The 19,761-nt window shown below is 36.7% G+C and overlaps 1 protein-coding gene and 1 pseudogene across 2 annotated transcripts in view; one reads left to right on the top strand and one right to left on the bottom strand.

Annotated features, from left to right (window-relative positions):
- Soxn (SRY-box transcription factor soxNeuro) overlaps nucleotides 1-19,761 on the top strand; it is a 97,764-nt gene that overhangs the window by 59,347 nt on the left and 18,656 nt on the right. The window lies entirely within an intron of this gene.
- LOC140663172 (uncharacterized) lies at nucleotides 10,462-12,316 on the bottom strand (annotated as a pseudogene).

The following is a 19,761-nucleotide window of genomic DNA, read 5'->3' on the forward strand; positions in this document are numbered from 1 at the left end:
ATGTATTTTCTTGACGTACGTACATGGACACACACACACACACACACACACACGCACACGCGCCACACACACGGGACAATCTCCGGCAATTAATTCAAGCGTCGCGCATCTTGTCAGCCATCATTGATTCCTGCGATAAATCATTCAAGTTGTTTACACGCCGTGGTTAGGACGGGAAAATATTTTAATTCTAATTTATACTTTTTAAAAGTGTATTATTATTCGCGCGTGTACATTTGTAAGATTGCTTTGATTTTTAATTGATTAATAACATGTGGAAAAATTATGAATTTTACTACAAGAAAACCCTCAGCAATTTGATACCACATAAGCTTTCAAATCAATTGTTTCAAATATAAGTATAAATCTAATTAAAGTTTTACTCGATTCGCGTGTCTGTCGGCTGTCAAGTGTTCCAGCGAGCCGGTTAAATGTACATACTTCAAATTGGTTCACGACCGACACCGGCAGATTCGCTGAAGAAAAGGAGAAATAATGACAACGCCTAGAGAATAAATTCTCAAATCGTAGAATGCTCGCGTGCTGCACGCAGGTCTCAGTCGCGTAAGGTCAAAGAGAGAAAGAGAGCATCCGAGGTTTCGTTAAGGCCAGCCGTTAACGCCTTTCGCTACGACCTTCGATGGTCGATTTAGTGTCGCATTAGTAGTGAAAGCGGAGAAAAAAATGTTGCTCATAAAACGAAGAAACATGACTTGGCGTGTGGAAAAAAAAGAAGGAGAAGGGAAAAAAATAAGGGCTGGAGAAAACGTGCACGGGATCGAGACGAAGAAGAGAGACCGGAACTTTCTCTTCACGGAGTGATAGTCTTCGTGGTCATCGAGATCGAGGGTGTGGCTACGAGATAGGGATGATTAGAAGCTACACCCCCGTACGAGGGGGGGAGGAGGGCGAGCAGTCGCCGAGGGCGCAGCCGGAAAATTCATGAAGTTACTTAGCAGTCTCTCCGCGCGGGATCGGCCGTTTATTTTAGGGGCGATGGCACGAAGGAAGTCGTTACGCGTTGTCGTCGAGAGGTCGCCCCCGGGGTTGCGGAGACGGTAATCCTAATTAATAATTAATTACGCCGTTCCCCCGCGCCCTACTTGACCGAGGAATAATGCCCGATTGGATTCTTCCTGTCGGCGGAGAGTGCGATTTGGCGATACGGTTCACCGACCATTCCCGTAGATTTATGGCATAGGACTGCGCCATAAATCTGGTTAACGTCTTGCATTAGCTGCGTCTTCCCTTTGTTAGGGAAAGCATCGGAGCGTTAAAGTCCGCTAATTAATTCGTGTCATTCCCCCATCGCGCGCAATGTCAGCGAGGTCATATGCGATTTTCCACGTGTATTTCTATAGCGCAATGTTAATCGTCTATTTATTATTGTGCGATCTTGTTTACAATTACTCTCGTCTTTTCGTATGTTATTTACTTTATCGTCGATTATTTAACATGGAATGAACAAAACATCTCGAGAGTATAATTTGTTTAAAAAATTTTTTTAACGTCTCTATCATTGTTTTATCGCAGATACGCGCCCTAATATTCGCAATGTAAGTTATTGTCCTACGTAAGGACGGTGATATGTATGTCTCGCTTTGCGGAAGCGATCATCGGCAGTAAATCCTCCCGTGAATGGAACGCTACGTTAAGGCACAGACATATTCCGTGGCGATCGAAATAAATAACCATCCGGCGTTTCCTGGAGACGAAAAGTGCTACGCCGCTTTACCCGACGTCCGTACGAAAAAGTTAACATCGCGAAAAAGTCGACCAAGTTTTACGAGGGTCGGAGGAAGGAAGAAAAAAGAGACGCGCGAGGGATAAACGGAGAGAGCGTATGGTCAAAGAAAAAGAGTCCGGGGACTTTCGGCCTTTCGAAAAGCATTGCCGGACGTTGCGGAAAGATCTTTCGTACTCTAAAAGCTATCTATATGTACCGTTACATACTCGCTCTCCTCCCAATCTTTTCCAAGAACACCCTAGTTTGTCAAAGGCGACCCTTCGGTGTCGTTTACAAGACAGCAAATTTGTCTCAGATAAGCAAAACAAACATGCAACCGCCAGTTCCGCATCCGCTTCTCTTCCTGTATTCCGTTTTTCATTTTCTCTTTCTCTCTCCAGCAACAAAAGCCAAGACTTTCTTCAGTCGAACATTAATCTGTAATACGTATTCCATTGTATTTCGCACATATTCCAGTTAAATAACGCATTTTTGTAGTTTATCGAATTTTTAATAGCTTCTTTTTTTTGAAAGAAATTAAAAATCTGTATTTCTCTGTCTTTTAATAATTTATATTTAATTTTTCTCTGAGGAAAAAGAAATGATTATACATTATGGAATCAATCAAACGTGGAAATATATAATAACATATACATGTAAAATAATTTATAAAATATAAAAATGTATAATATGTAATAATAATCTTTATACTTAAGAGTGTCTAAAAATAAAAGCAGCGTTGCCAAATATTCTGGATGCATCCTGGTCATTCCGCAGGTATTTTTTTAAAAGGATCGTATAGCTATTAACGAATGCATCCTGTCCGTGGTCGGTCACCAAGTTACGAATCGATTCTGCGAATGCCGTGTTTCGGCTACTTTCTCGCATTTTGACCGCACCAGGGATTTGCATACATTAGAGTTTATCCTTCCGAGAACATTCGTCTTCTCTGATGCACGCGCGTTTACGAATGCTCGCTCTGAATTCTGAAACGGAATCTCGATGGCAACCTTATTATGGTCATTTGTGCTCATTTAAACATAGCCCCCAGCGCACAAAATTGTTGCAAAAAAAAAATAAATTTACCTTTTTCTCTCCGCACATAGTAGCGAAACTGACCAATTTCAACGTTGCCTGAAACTATACTAAATAAGAATTAATCGGGAAACGAGCCGAAAATAATAGAAATCATCTCAGACTGAGAAAGGATTAATTTTCTTATTTAATTTGACACGCGATAACTGCTTTTGCCTGCGATTGAAATGATATACGAAATCTGAGAAAAAGAGGAAGGTGTAGAATCTCTCTCATTGGATCTGTCATTATAAAGATGAGTTAGATATACAGACAGAATAACTTTGTCGAGAAGCAAGAAGGTTAATCCAGATGTCTCGCCGAAGCATCTCTTTTAACACTTTAATAGACGCGTTGGGTCTCTAATGGGTACGTGGACGTCATCTCGTCTTCTTATCGATCCCTCCATCAGCGATTCCTCTCCATTCCTGATGCGGGTGCATCTCTCTTTGGCGGCGCAAACGGTCGTATACAGAAAAAGAGGGAGACACAAATAACTAAAATTTTCGCTGTTAGGTAATTAAATCATTTTTTCATTGAATATCGAGGATATTGCTTTTTGAATACTATACTACGCACGATATTATGATCCTTATTGACGTCATCGTCGTGAAAGGGTGCAGTTTTACGAGGACTGTACTAAACATCCCCTGTACTCAACGTCCAATGAGATTTTAATGCGCTTCCCGAAGAGGTGCATGTTAGGTCCATGACGGACGCGAAAGCGTGATCGAGAAAGGATTACGTCGTTCAACACAATAATATTATGTCGAGAGAGAGAGAGAGAGAGAGAGAGAAAGAGAGAGAGAGAACTAACTGCGGATCCACATTCGTCTCGGTGGGGTTGTTTCGCGTTCCTGCGCAGGAGTCCTAAGGGCAGCTGTGCAAAAAGGAGGGATTTCAAGCTCCAGCTGCGTTGTTGTGTACGAGGGTTACTTGTAATCGCGGATGGCACGCCCGAAGGATCCAAGGGATCGTTTCGGCGTCCGCGACATACGTCGATCGAAAACTCCGTTCGATTATAAGATTCGCTCTTGAATGTGCACGGCGGCTTTGCCGAGGCGATCGAGCGGCATCGCGTATGAGTAAATAAAAGGGTCGTCATCTTTCGACGTGTCGACCAACTTTTTTCCATAGAAACGTATCTAATCCGTTCGCCTTAGCGCGTAGAATAACACTGGTTGACGTCTCTGCTGAAACGACGTAATGGAAATCTCTAACTGAAATATCTCTTTTTGTGTTGATTTGTATAAACTTCAGGATAAACTTTGAACACTGAGAATATAAAGTTTAGGTAGCGGAGAATGCAAACAAACGCGACCAAGTATTAAAAGCAGCATTTATTAGATAACGAGCGATGTAAATCGATTTGTTCGCGTATTTTTCACCCACGTTGCTTCAGTCCCAGGAGGCTCGTTTGGCAAGACAATGCGCAAAAAATGATCCGAAATGATGGAGAGGCGATGTTCCTTAAATGGGGCGAGGGGGAGGAAGAGGGTGGCGGTGTTGGGGGGTTTTTGACGAGAGTTTTTATGCTACGTTTCTACGTCACAATAACGTATATTTGCGATAACGCCCGCGTTCCTCGAGGAGGGGCAGAGAGGAGGGAGAATTGTCGAGGGGTAAACATCGTGTAACCACTAGGGGGGAAAACATAGGCGCGCGACTCCGCGCGCCCGCCCGTGCTTGCATACGATTCCATAAATATTTTATTGGCTCGTCATTCGACTTTATTGCGCCGCACGATCGAATGACACGCCGGATTAGGCGGCAGTTATTCTCCCGGTACATGCGAGAAACGCGAATCGTCCCGATTTATCCTACTCGATGATTTCTCTGGTTAGTTTTTTTTTTTTTTTTTTTTTTTTTTTTTTAATGGAAATTTATTCTTTTTAACGTTCTGTTCAATTTGCTAGAAATTTCTTGTAATACTTAGATGACTTTATAATTTGATTATTAAAAAAAAAGATATATAAAAAAGTTTACGTTTCTGTACTATGTATCATAAATATATATGTATATGTATACACTGAATCTTAAGTTAACAAGAATTTACGTTTTTAGACTTCGTAATCGTCCGAAATAATCTTCCGGATGTTTGAGATGTCTGCGGCAGGATTTAAAAACATTCGCTGACCCAAATCCGCAGTTAGTCCTTCGAGCAGGATTTTCGAAGAAGTGTCCGATGAAAAATAGCGGCGTTAAGAATTCAAAGCGAACCGTAACATTCCGATTTTCCAAGAAACGGTTCTCACATTCCCGTAGGGAAACATATTTTTCACGACGCAACGATGGAACCATCCAAAGATGGAACGGAACGAGGTCCGGTCGGTGGTCGGTGGTCGGTGGTCGGTGGTCGGTGGTCGGTGGTCGGCGGCCCGCGGCGGTCTCGCTCTCTCGCGCGTCTCCATCGCAGCGACGGCGGTCTCTCGTTCTCGCGCTTAATTAAGCCGAGCCACTTAGTACCGGTGAATGCTCTTTGATTGGCAGACGAGGTGCCTGACGATAACCGAAGCTGACAGGCCAGGTACGGCTGCGCCTACTATCCGCGCCTACGGCCTCGCGCAAGCGACTCGGCCACTCAGTCAACATCAGGCGAACGCTGAGTTATGTCGAGGGTCCGAGTTCTTTTAAACTCGCCAATAAATCGGGCCCGGTCTCCATCGCCATGAACGACGTGGCTTCTCGTCGTCTCCTCGTTTCTCGCTATCCTTCCTTCGCATCCCCGTGCGTATATATATTATTCTCTCCTCCTCTCTTTCTTCATCTATATCTTATCTTTCCTCTTTCTCGCCAACAGTTCTGTCCGGTAGTCGTCGTGGTCCTTTTATTTTTTACCACCGTGCACATCGCGCTTCTCTCTCTCTCGCGCGCCACCACGTTCCTCCGTCACTTCGTCTTCAGGTAGCGCGAAATTCATTGCAGCCTCCCCCTTGTCCTCCTTCTCCTCCTTCTCCTGCTTACCTGAACGTCCGTCCAGTCGAGCGAGGTGCGAAAATATCGGCTCGTTTGCCCGATGACTCGACGGCTTCTTCTTCGTCCGTCTTTTTCTCTTTCTTGCTTCTTTTTTTTTTTATTCTTCCCCATGAGAATTTTTTTCTTTCGCTGCTGCGTCGTTTCTCTTTCTCCGTCGTGCGTACGCGCATCATCCTGTCTCTCCCTCTTTCTCTCTTTTTCCTTTTGGCCGCTTCATCGGCCGGTCGATATTATTTCTGCAGCGGCATTCCGTCGGATCGATCCCTCGCGTATCATCGGTGTCGGACAACGGCAGGAAACTTGCACGACAACGGATAGCCACGATGAAAGTTAAGACGCAATTCGATCGGGATTATGTTGTTAGACTCCCTATTTTTTAGATAGGAAGACTCAATACTTTGGGTGAAGTTCAGGGAAACGCTATTCGCGCTAGAAACATCATTTTATCTTTGTTACTGAAAGTCGAACAAGGACAGAGCATGTTAGTAGCCTCTTCTCAAACGCAGCCGTTAAATATGTGTATACCGTTAGATTGTCTCTGAATGATGCCATCATTCGAGAGATATTCGCCAGAGATTCTTCTTATCGAATATCTCGTTGTAGGTACGTATCATAAGATAGGTATTGTTTTCCAATATTGTCTAAATGTTACAATGCAATGGAATTACATGCAAAATATCTGCGCGATGATTAAAATAGATATCTATAGTAAAATCTACACAGTAATAGAAGATATCTAATATTAGTAATTTTCAATGATCATTGATAACATGCCATTCTGACGTGCTCAGTTAAAATAGCGTTATTCTTACGTATGTGCATTGTAACACACGTAATGAACTTTAATTGTTATGCAATAGTTATGAAAAACAGACGCAGTCAAAGTACCTTGTAATTACATATATCGTATACTGTGCATTTATTAAATGAATCAGATTTATCTGTCACGTTGTTTCACACACATGTATTTAAAGAGACTTCATTTCCTAAGCAAAAACGTAACGTAATTCAGCGTCATCTATCGTGATCGAGAATCTCTTGGTGTGGCGTCGTCACCAATTAATAATTACGACATTGTCGCCGCCCGCTAAACGCTTTAATCAATGTCATCGGGCCAATTTCCGATCGCCGTTGGCTCCCGTCCCATCGTTCCGTCCTCCGCTGGCTCTCCTACCCCTTCGTCTCCTCACTCTCCTCTCGCCTATCAGGGCGGCTCCTCTGCAGGAAATTACGTGGTACACGATCGAAACGCGGGCGGAAGTCGCAATTTATCAGTTTCCAGGCTGGACGCGCCGCCGGAGATCGCGATTCCGATTTTCCTCCCCCTTTCCTCCCCACTCTCCCATTCACAGCATGGACCGGCCTTAATGACGCTTGAAAATCGATCGCTTCGATCTCTCGCGCACTGTCACTCGTCACTCAGTCACGCCTCGCTAATTGCGAGATATTTATCTCTCCTCGCGCCGTTTTATTCTCTGGCGTCTTCGACAGTTTCTACGCGCGAGGTGTCTGTTCTACTTGTTGTTATAATCGTGATCTCTTTCGGATCGAGTGATTAATTATTCGTCGGTCGGTGCGGGAATAGGCTCGTCGCGGCGCTAATAACGAAAACTCGATCGTGAGTTCATTTCGTATCTCAGTACGCGAGTCAAGGAATTATCGACGTTCTAGGAACAATATCAATGATTGATTGTTGAACGTATTTGAAAAATATTGCGATAAATAATATCGATAAAATTTTACGACTCTTAATATACTCTTTCCAGATCTTTGTCGCGCCCCATGTCAAATCATATTCAATCGTCTTATTTATTCCACTCTCGCCCGCGAATGCGGAGAAGCGATAATATCTTTGCGCGATCGGGGGGGGAGATAAAAAAAATTCCATGCACAAGCATACATCGAAATATTGCTGATTCCGCTGGTTTCGAGTACCCGGTTATGAATACACAAAGATCTCTCGTGCAATTCTCACATGAGCGCCGCTGATTCAGTATGCACGAGATTTATGCGTTGATCGCGGTTCTTCTTGTCAAAAAAAAAAATTGAAAAATGAAAAATCCTATGAACGGTTCAAAAGGGCCGCACCGGAAAATTCTCGATGCTCGTCTATGACGTCGAGATCGTAATCGATCCCGGATCCCTACATTATTGTTTCAACAAGGAGAAAAACCGAGCTCGATCATTTGTCGACCAAATGAGCTGATCTGATGATGATGATCCGAAAACAGACCGCTTGAGATAGCATCGTCATTCCTGATGTGCGAGGTGTAAAGATGTTTCACGGAATTGCACGCTGTTTTAAAAATTCGTTACCGTTTTCTTGATTAGTCTCGCTCGGTGTGTGTGATTGGCACAATTTTTCAAACAATTTCTTTTAATTTTTAGGACAATAAATAAACTTGAATAATGTCATTTTTTAGATTATACTCGTGTTGAAAATTTTTTACGTGTATACTGTGTAACTTTGATTATTTCGTTCTGTTTCGACAGTTTTTTCAGGTAAAAAGATTTTTGCTTTCACTTTTAATATATTGATCTCTGTTTATTTATGACAGGTGGTCTTCTGTAAACATCCGACGCCAAGAACAATACTATATTTTAAAAACAATATTTCATTTTATTTACCTCAAAAGGATACAAAAGATACTTGTCCAGTTAGTTTTTTTTCAGGTGAAACTGATTAGACATGATATAATACAATAGGAAACAAAATGTCGATGAAACCTTAACGCTTGTTGCACAGAGTTAATCTCTTTTCACATTGATTATACGATAAATCCGTATTGTCTGCAGATCAATAATAATTACTATATATACTTCCGCAATCGCACAAATCTAAGATATTACATTGTACGCATTAACAAGGAAAACTGTCATGACAATATTCCATAAGATAACAACGTCTTATGGGATCCTAGTTTTATCTAAAATCGAGAAATAAAAAACTGGCCTTTCGAACATGGTAAAATGACAATGGTAAGCTTTATTTTTAGCTACTTATTATTACTAAAAATAATCACCAGGAGTGTCACATTTTTTATTATGTGTTTTAAGAATGTAATGTAAATGACACGGTTTAATACAAGTAATTGTAATAAATTTTTTCTACTTTAGTAATATGTGGAATTTATTTGTAATTATGCACAAAAATACATTTCAAGTTTACAATGCAATAGAGAATATAGTATTTATAAAAAAAATATTTCTGTATATTTTTTATTTAATAAAACGATTTTGATTGATAACTCCATCAATTCGGAGAATCTCTAATATCAAAAAGTAAAGCAGACTTCTTTAAAATAAATGAATTTAAAAAAAAACTACTTAAAGTCAGCAACTAATTGATGGTAGTAGATTCTTTGCATGATTTCATTTTCCAATGTTAATTAAATTTAATTTATAATTTGTAATTATTCATACATTAGAAAGTCATTTCTAGTATTTAAAATGAAGAAATACGTTTAAGTTAATTTTTTTTTGTTAAATTGCGTATGCTTGTGATATTTACAGAATGTTTGAAAAACTGAGAAAGAAATCATGTATAATAACAAAATAATTTATTTTTTTTTTTTTTTAAATAAAAAACAATGAACTTGTTTTTGAAAGTAGATATGGCGAAAAAAAATATTTTGGAATTTTGTATTCTTTGAATATTTATATAACACAAATGGTGCTCTTGTTGGAGCATAATGACTTCTGGAATCATGAATGACTATAAGCAAAAATAAAAATTAACATTATTTTTGTCCAAAAGATCGTTTTTGAATATTTAGAATTTGAATAGGTTGACAAAATTTCTGTAAATACCGCGTCTACGCTTTTAAATGACTTCTGATTTCATTGTAATTTAATTGTAAATAAAATATATTTTTCTCAAAAAAGAGTTCACGTGTGTTTCGTGAAATATAAGTAAATGTAGTAGATTTTTGTAAATAATTTTGTTTCAACAATAACAAATCTAAATTATTTTCGATAGCAAAAAAATATGAAAAAATTAATGAAACGGTAATTATAAAGATGAACATATTTTACGCTCATTTTTATTTATGGCTATTTATGACTTTCTTGTAATTATTTGCACAATGCTGGCTGCATCATCTTGTGCGCGATCGTTGTTTTTTCTTTTTCTCCTAAAAAAATATTGCGTTATACTTTTTGGGATGAATCACATCTCAACTGGCACACATCTGACGAGTTTAGCCAACCATCAATCTTAATCATCCGCAACGTGTTGAGAGAAATATGGCCCTCCCAATGCGAGAGACTCTTATATAAGAATAATAATGAAGGTCGTAGAGCATATCTATCCCGGTATAATTATGGTACGTAGCATCATCAGCCGTATCATAATTATGATATCAGTATTACAAATAGCACAAGTTTCAAGAGGCGAACTTGAATTAAATTTAAAACAGAGAGAGGCTCTGGAATGCAAACAGCTATAGAGACGTTAATTCAAGAATTCGTTAATGAAGATGTTTGTAGATGTCTGAAAAAAATCGTTTGGATAAATTTGGTATAATTCCACGTTTTCTCTTTCTTTCTCTCTTTCGAATGCAACATTACGTTGGGTCAACAGGTTGTTCTTCAGTTGGCCGACTTCCGGCCGACTCTTCGCGAAGAGAGGTAAGAACCGACGCCTCTCAATTGCGAACGATTTAAGACCGCCATTGGCCCCGACCTCAGAGGCAGCCCGCAAATGAAAACTTTCCCCATCTTCCTTCGCCAACTTCCGTGAAAGACTCCCGTATGGTGAAACTTCTCTTCTTCTTCCTCTTCTGCGTCGTTCGTTTTTGCTCGGTTTCTACTTATTTCCGTATGCGAGAGCTGCGGTTCGCCGGGCAATCGTGTTCCCCGGAAACCTTCTCTAGCGAAATGTGCCGTGCAATAAATTTTATCCGCGATAGGCCCGCGTTTAAGCCGAGAGAGCGACGTCCCATCTTTCTTCTGTTACTTTTAACCCGACATTCCATAATGCTATAATGCATATATGCATATATGCCGGAAGTCAAACTAGAAAGTATGCCGTCGTGTCACGTCAATAGCTGCTGAAATGAAATTAAATAAATAAAATAATATTTCTTATGGATATTAACTTTACACTTACGGTACACAGGGATGGATTTCGATCCTATTTTTTTTTCTTTTTAATGCTTAACATTAAAAAAAAATGAGTTTAGACTTCGCGCTATCTAGCAGAAATATACTTAAGTGACGCGCCTACAAGAGTTTGCAGGTCCCATCATAGTTAGATAACCGCTAGCTATCGAAGAAAACGTGTTTAAACATGTATTTTGGGGTCGGTATATACCCCATGTGTACTGTTTCGAAATATAAGTAGTTTATGAATTTTTTTAAATGTTTATAGATTTTTTTTAAGTTTTTAAAGTTTTTTTAAATTTTTTAATAAAATTTATGAATTTTTAAAGTTTTTCCAAAAATTTTTCATTTGTTTTTAATAAAAATGTATACATTTTATAATAAAAAGAAAAAGAATTTTAATTATCTGAAATCATTGTTCATTTATTTGCTCCAAAAAATATACGCAAAACCAAATAATTCGCAAGAAGAAAAGTAACAAAAATATGTAACTTTGATTCTTCTGAATAATTCAACTTTTTGCAATGCATTATAATAATTCTTTTCATGTAAAACTTCTACTTTAAGATTATATCCGATTTTTTCCTGGTACAATAATCTCACGCCAATGAACTTTTTTATGAGCACACCTATTAAAGTTTAAACTTTCGATTCATGTATGATTGATATCAAAAAAATTAATTCTAAGTAAAGTTATAGCAAAATAATCGATCGCAAACGTCCCCCAGTGTATCGTGTGTTGTGGAATGTAAAGTGTGTACTGTAAGTGTTAAACTAAAATTTATTTTTTCAATTAATTTTAATGGTGTAATCATAGTTTTAATTAGCCAGTTATTAAACATTAAAAATTAGAAATATAAATCACAAAAAAGAAATTGAAACTATATTTTACTCTATTTTATTATTTCTTTTGCATTATACTAGAAAATTTTGCAAACGAAGAATCTTAAAATCGATGAGAATACGGATCGATAAGCTATATCCTTGTGCGGAGGATCGAAGAAATTGAGGAGGAGAGTGAAGAGAAAAGGGGGATAAAAAGGGAGGCAATAGGAGGGATGGATGCTCGACGTCTAATCTGTCGGCAGTGATCAGGACTTCAGTATCGATGATGAAGTCTCCGAAACCTTTGAAGTCTGCCGTACTCGCTACGGGGGGGACGCAGTCGTTTCCTCTGAATCCTTCGGAGTATCTAAGCCTGATCCTCGTTTCCTCTATGTCGGTAGATCAGTCCCCGGTCGCTGTCTTAATACCTGTCAAGAATTGAAGCTCTCGCTGAAGCTAAGAAAACATACTAGGAAAAATACTAATGACGCACTATGTGTTCCTTTCGAATTTTTCCTTTTCCAAGTTGTTGTAAAATCAGCGATTACAAAGTTGTAAAGTCGAATAATTGACAAACAACTGCTCCACCACTACCATAAAGCGCATCGACATTCTAATTGGACATAAATGTCAATGAAGAATTTCTCGAATAAAGTTATTTATTTATGCAAATTTTATGTAGATTTATGGTACAATGTATGTACATTTGTTTGATTAAAATTTACATATGTATTATGTATATATACAAACATTTATTGGGTCAAAACCATTAAGCATCCAAAATTTTTTCTTATTTCTTGATATGTAAATACTGAAAAGATAAAAAAATTAAAACTATTGATAGCGCGTAAAGTTGTAACTTCAAGCTTTAAAACGCTTTTATAATTTTTTTGTATGCAATGACATTTTGTTGAGTATCGACATTAGTTCTAAAAAATATAGATTTAATCTCAAAATCATATAATTCAACTAAAAAAACTGTAGAAAAATTAAAAAAGAAGTGTTTTGCAGGCAAAATGTTATAGTTTATAGAACTTGGCTTAAATTTTTCAAGAGAAATTTTTTTTATCAAACTATTGAGTGTAAATAGTACATAATTTTAAGGAACAAAGTTTGGTCTCTCCTTCTAAAAAAAACTTGTTGGTGCAGAGATTATGCATAAGGGCATTAGTATGTAATTGTCATAGACGTATAATATATAGACATACACACACACGCTGCGCGTTCGACTCAACAGACGTCAAAAATTAAACTAAGAGAGCATACTTTGGATCACCGTTAGTAAGATAAAGACAACTTATTTGATGAACGTTAGAAAAAGATAGAATGATGACCCAAAGCATGCTCTTTCTTTCTATTTTCTGATGGGACAATTAGACATAGGGAATGCACAATCTATATATTATACGTTTATGATAATTGTTTATTCCGTATTTAGTAAGAATAATAAAATTGTCCTTTTAACGACCTAAGTTGTAAACATAAATATTTTTGTAAATTAAAAATTTAGATTTTTTTCGTGTTTTATATTCTATTAACATTAGTTTCAAAAGAAGGCATAGATACCTTTAACAAGCTATGTAAGAGTTATTCGACAATATATCTATTATGTCTATTTTCTGTATATTTTATCAAGCTAGAATCAAATATTTTGTGTACTTATTTCAATAACAAGAGACTAAAATAGTGATTAAATCTGCTATAAAAATAATTTTATTAATTTGTTTGCATGAGACTTGATTTTCTTTCTTGAAAAATCTTTATTTTTAGATGTTCAAATAATTCAACTTTTTGAAGTCAATACTATTATTATTTTTTTTTCAAAATGTAGATATCCTGAAGTATATACTATAGTCTAAAAGAACTTTTTAATTTTTAAAATTGCAGTTCAATAAAAAAAATTTTTCTCTCGAAAAATTTAAGTTAAGTTTAATAAATTATAACATTTTCCGTACAAAATGCTTTTTTTAACCGAATTTTACACATGTAAAATACATGTGTACATTTGTACTTTTAGCAAATAATGTCGATTTTTCGAAAGATGTTTATTTTTAGTATCGCCAGTGTTTTAGTATTGTTGAATGTGCACCACATGAAAGTTATTACAAAATCTGACCAGATATCTCCATGTGGTGCATATTGGATGGTTAGTATTAAAGTCATTTAACTCAATTAAAAAAATATTGTGAAAGTTTTAAAAGAGCGTTTTGTAGGTAAAATATTATACTTTTTGACACTTTTATTAAATTTATTAAGAACAGACAATTTGTTTATCGAACTGCAGAAGGTCACAGATATATAATTTGAAGAAAAAACTAATATGTCTTTTTTATTGCACAAAACTGAGAAGATAAATTAAAAAAAAAACTATTAATATCACGTTAAAGTTGAAAGTTCAAGTTTTAAAGTGGTTTTTAAAATTTTTGTATGCGATGATTTTTCACCGATTGTCGACATTATTTTCAAAAAGTGTTAGTTTAGTTTTAGTTTAGTGTTAGTTTAGTTTTAAAATCGTGTAACTTGATCAAAAAAATTGTAGGAAAATTAAAAAAAAAGCGTTTTGTAGAAAAAATGTTGTAGTTTATAATACTTGACTTGATTTTTTTAAAAGAAATTTTTTTATTGAGCTACAAATTCTAAAAAATACATAATTTTAATGAACAAAATAATGTCTTCTTTTTAAATTATACAACAAAGAAGATAAAATCACTGATAATGTGTTACAGTTGAAACTTTAAACTTCAAAATGCTTTTTTAATTTTGTTTCTACGATGATTTTTCGCCAAGTTACAATGGTTTGAAAATAATTTAATTTTGAGAATATTTAAAGTGTTTTTTATATTTTCTTTTTAAGTAGTGTATAATATTTTTACATATATTATTTCATAATATAAAAAGTTTGTGAATAAATTATATCAATACAAAATATTTCACAAATAGCTTCCAAGCTTTTCTATTAAATAACAAAACGTTATTAAAATATATTATAAGCGTTATTCGCGTGATATGAGAATATTTAAAGTAATAATGAAATTTATTTTTGGTTAGATTAGAATATTATATTATTTCCAATTTATTTAGAAGCTTAGTAATAAAAAATTATTTTTATAACATTTAAAGGTTTTAAAGTGCCTTTGAACCAGCTAGATTATCAAAAAGCATTATACACTTATTTGGAAATTAATCAAAAGACGTAATGGTCATTTTCTTTTCCTTTTCGAAATACAATCAAAGAACAGAATATGAATCTTTAATAAAAAAAAAAAATAACCATCAGTCTCTGATAAACATAACTCTGATGGAACAAACATGTGTTTCATCACAGTGCTGTCAATATTTTCGAGCTTAATTGAAGAAACGTGACGGAGCGTGCGTTCCGGTTGTTACTGAATTTTAGAAAATTAAAAATCTTTCCAGCCGTTCGCTGCGGGAGTTATATGGTGACAGTATTGTGCTTTCAGTCAATTAAACTTGCCGACCATAAAAGTGTCTACCCTAATAGTTAATGTTTGCTTTATGACGGAATTCCAATGCCGAGAACACTCGGCGGGAGGGCTCTTGCGCTTAAGCCAGGTAAGATTGCAAGCATTTTACCGCCCCTTCTGTCTTTCTCCAGTCATTAGTCTTTGTCTCCTGTATTTTTTCTTCGACGTTTTTTGCCCTTTTTACTTTTCCTTCCGCTGCATCCGATTTAACCGCATTAGTCGGTATGTTACACAGAGAATGCGCCAAGGTCACCTATCGAATTTTACGGTTTTTACAATTATAACTAATCCGACCGACTTGATGCTTTTGATATTTGTATTCTATTGAAAATTAGATAGATCACGTATGTTAATCCTTCGAATACTATTTACTTTATTTTGTGTTAAAACAATAATGCAATAATCATTTTAAGAGTTTTAAATTTTATTTTTTTTTCACTAAAATTTCGAGTTTATATCTGGCAATATATATGGTTTTTGGCCTGTCACTATTCATCGAGTCGAATGAATAATCACAGTTCTTTGGAAAGTAAATATTAGTTTATTGTTTAAAGACTAAACTAAATAATTATATTATAAAAACTTTTTGAAAATACATCATCTTTAAATGAGAGAACGGTACTTGGGTGAAACGGTATAAATAGATCTTTTCAAGAATAGGATAAAATTTTTTCCTTTAAACTTTCCAGATGTCTACATCTTTCCTACATTTTTATGAGATTCGATTCTGGAGTTGTTTGTGCACAATTATATATTCTCTATTTATCACGATAATACCTATTGCTTTATATTTACATATGCAAATCTAACTTTTTGTTACTGTTCCTCCATTGGATATTTTAGACAAATTATATTCAAGTTTAATTAAATCCTTTTTTTCAATCGCATATGGTCTTTTTTTACAATCTTTTTTTTATTTCTTTTTATTTGTTTCATTTTTTTTTCGTTATTTTATATGTTTTATATTTTGTATAATATGCTTTTTTTCGTAGTGAAAATTTATTTTTGGCAAGAGGCAGGGCTAATCGATTTCAACGTCGAGGCTTTTGTTCGCATCGCCCCTCGTACGCAATTCGTGCGAGCGAGTGTTTGATCCGACGGCGATCCGGGTATTAGCGCTTTCGTTATCGCGCAGATTTCATTTCGAATCCCGGTAGTAGGGACGTAGATGCGTTTAGATAAAAATAGCCTCGTAAAAGAGGCCGCTCGACCTGGTTCCCGGGAGCAAAACAGTCGGTTCCCTCGACACTTTCTACGAGCCCCCGCAAAGCTGCACGCTGCCCCGGCCGACAGATACCCGGTGTCGATATCGTATTCGAGCGGAAAACGAAATTTTCGAATGGAAAACGCGAACGGCCGCGATAACGAGTCCCTGTCGATTCCGATCGCGTGCGTCAGTAACAACGAGCCAGTAACTCGTTCTCGTATCTCGCTCTCGGTAAAGGGAGAGGGCGGAGGGGAGGGGGGAGGGAAAGGAGAGAGAGAGAGAAACGAACACACATAAACTTCTATCCCACCTACACCTTTGCAATTTCTCTCTCTCTCTCTCTCTCTCTCTCTCTCTCTCTCTGTCTCTCTCTCTGGCTCTCGTCGCATCCACGCCGACCAATGGCCGAGCACATACGCTTACGCCGCGCAAACTTCTCTCCCACGATCCCGCGTTTCCATGGCTCGCCGGGTTTTCACCGCGCGGGCAGTTTCGTTTCCCTCGGAATATGCTGGAATATGTTTCATCTCTTTTTTTTTTTTTTTTTTTTTTTTTTTTTTTTTTTTTTCTCGAAATCTCGATAGCTCAATTTCATTTCGTTGCTCGCGAATCTTTGTTGATGACGGAGTGCACAATTGGAATCAACTAGCTAACGTTGGATTGCGAACTGTCTCCGTTTAAATGCTAGAGGGAAGAACTTAAAAATAATCGGCCTCGTGTTAACGGAAATTTTGTCAAATTTTTTTATGTGTGTAGCATCTATCACGTTTAAAATTTTGTCAATATTTCAAAATTAACAAAAGATATGAGAAATAAACAATTTTAATTGAGAACGTACTTTTTATTATTTTTTTTAACGCGACTCTGAAATGAATTTTATAAAATAAATGTTAAAACGTATTCAGACACACGTACATACATGAAATAAATTGGATGCCGATCGATGCAAGTTGGCGCGATGCATTATGCACCGGGGAATCGGACACGCGATACGTTTATTAGGGTGGACAATCGTCGACGCGAACCATTCTCGGCTTCGTCCGGCAAGTTTGAAAAGCAGGCAACGCGGTCGCGTATTGACGAGAAGATATTTACCGATAAGGCATCTATGCAACGCTCTGTCTGGGCGACACAGATTCAACGAGTGCTTTTAACGAACCCGAAGGAACCTGCTGCTATCCGTGTTAATGTTAATTCGGAGAAAGCGTGAAAGTTGCGTTGACTATAAGCACATCAATCTTTTCAGAGCAAATCTGGTTAAAACTTAGTGCGGACAAGAAAGTTGGTAATTATTTCAAAATGAATTCGATGCATGAAAATTTGTTGGCTTTAATGTTAAATTTATGAGAATTTGCAAATCTTTATTTAAAGAATAAATACGCAGGCGATTTTATATAAACATTAATATCACAAAAATCTAGTTCTCGCGGAGGGATTCTACCTTCCCAGTTTTCCTGAAATGTTTATTCAGAACTCATCATTAAATATATCTACGTAATATTTGAGAATGTATATTTTTCTAATAAAATATCAAAAGTGATCAAAATATCTTATAAAAATATATGTAGCCATTTTGACATAATGATGACATGCATGTCGAATATCGAAAGCATTTGAAGGCTTGAAAAATCGGCAAAAATCTGTCAAACGGAATCTGTTTACGTCGCGTTGTCGAATTTCACACGCCCGAATTTCGCGAAAGAACGACACGAGGAAAAGTTACTGGTTACGTTATCGAACCCTCCGACGTTTTCGATCCTCGCGCGGTCGTAACTTCGATAGCATCGAGCTGTAAAAATGATATACATGCGCCATGGGATTCGTCATGGTGTGCATTCCTGTGGTGGATGCACATTTGCTGGAATCGTAGAATTATACATGAATCTTTTTCTTTTCCGTTAGACATCAGTTTTATTCGATATAATCGAATGCTTTTTATGCATCAGATATTAAGAGATCCTGAAACAAGGGCTGTGAAAATCTTACTTTGTATGGTTGTATATAAGTCTGGCGTAATCATAATATGACGCCATATTTTGGGATACTGGATTAATTACTGTCGATTCTGCAGTCTTGTATTTTTAATTTCTATAGTCTTTTGGTATAAATAAACTATAAAATAGGAGGGAAAGTCAGAAAGTTTCCTATTTAAATTATATTTTATATATTATACACACATTGTATATATACAGAACTTTGTATTACAGGTAGTGAATAATTCTTGGCTACATGACGTAAAGTCAGACCTTGATTGTAAGATCAAAATAAAATTCTTTTCAATCAAAAAAGCTATGAAAAAATTATTCATTTGCGAAAAAATTTCAATTTAAAAATTAGTCAACGTTTTAACTCTAAACTTTTTTTCAGTCAAACATTACATTTTTAAAATGTAATACCTACATGTAGTTCTATATGACAATTAACTCTATGAAATATCTAAAGCGGTCCAATTTCGCGTTACACAAGTAGTTTAACTGATGAGTTTAGTTCTATTTGTGTCTTGTCATTTATATTTGCTGTTCGTATAATCATAACTTATAAAAGACTTTTTGAAAGATGAGGTTCATGTGAGCGCTGACTTTAAAGACATCTGCCGAAAACGACGTCGAGACGACCATGCGTCATGACGACTCAAAGAAATGTGTATCCGTTAAGTACCATTATATCGTGTTCGCAAACGTGTTCTATTGATTCCAAAATGGATTAAAAAAAAAAAGATTTCGGGGAAAACCGATAATAAGAATAAAAATATGTTAAAGTCGTCCTTTGTAAAAACCATGTGTGTCTCATATGTTTAAATCAGACGCAAAACGTGATAATCTGTCTTTTGGATGCAACTTTTTATTACTACCGTTCACAGCTGCAGACATTTCATTTGACAAATTAGAAAAATATTTGCATTACCCTTCTTGTTCTTGCAATTATTATTTCCATTAATTCTTTTAATTGAAACTGATCATTCTCTCTAAAATATTTAAGCTTTTCCGTTCGATTCACTCCCTCTCAATTGGATTCCGCTAATCGCGATATAAATTCGCATCCAATTTAAATCCATTTGCGAAATTGTTGCCAAGTTCGACTTACGCCACTTGCAAAATAGACGGTACAAAACGCCAAGCACCACCACTAATAACCGCTCGCACACGGCGTGCCAAGCTCCAAGAAATCGTAACCTGGCGTGTTTATCACCGAGCCGTGCGAGGAACGACTTCTTGCGTGGGGCGTTAAAATCGTATGGGATTTTTTTAAACTGCACGTTCCGCGGGGACCGCAGAAGAGAAGACCCCCCGTCCCGCCACCCTACGGTCACCTCCACCCACGTCAACGCGCGAGCTTCGTAGAAAATGATGCCATGAAACGCTTAT

The sequence above is a fragment of the Anoplolepis gracilipes genome, chromosome 2 (genome assembly GCF_047496725.1).
Source record: "Anoplolepis gracilipes chromosome 2, ASM4749672v1, whole genome shotgun sequence".
Lineage (NCBI taxonomy): Eukaryota > Metazoa > Arthropoda > Insecta > Hymenoptera > Formicidae > Anoplolepis > Anoplolepis gracilipes.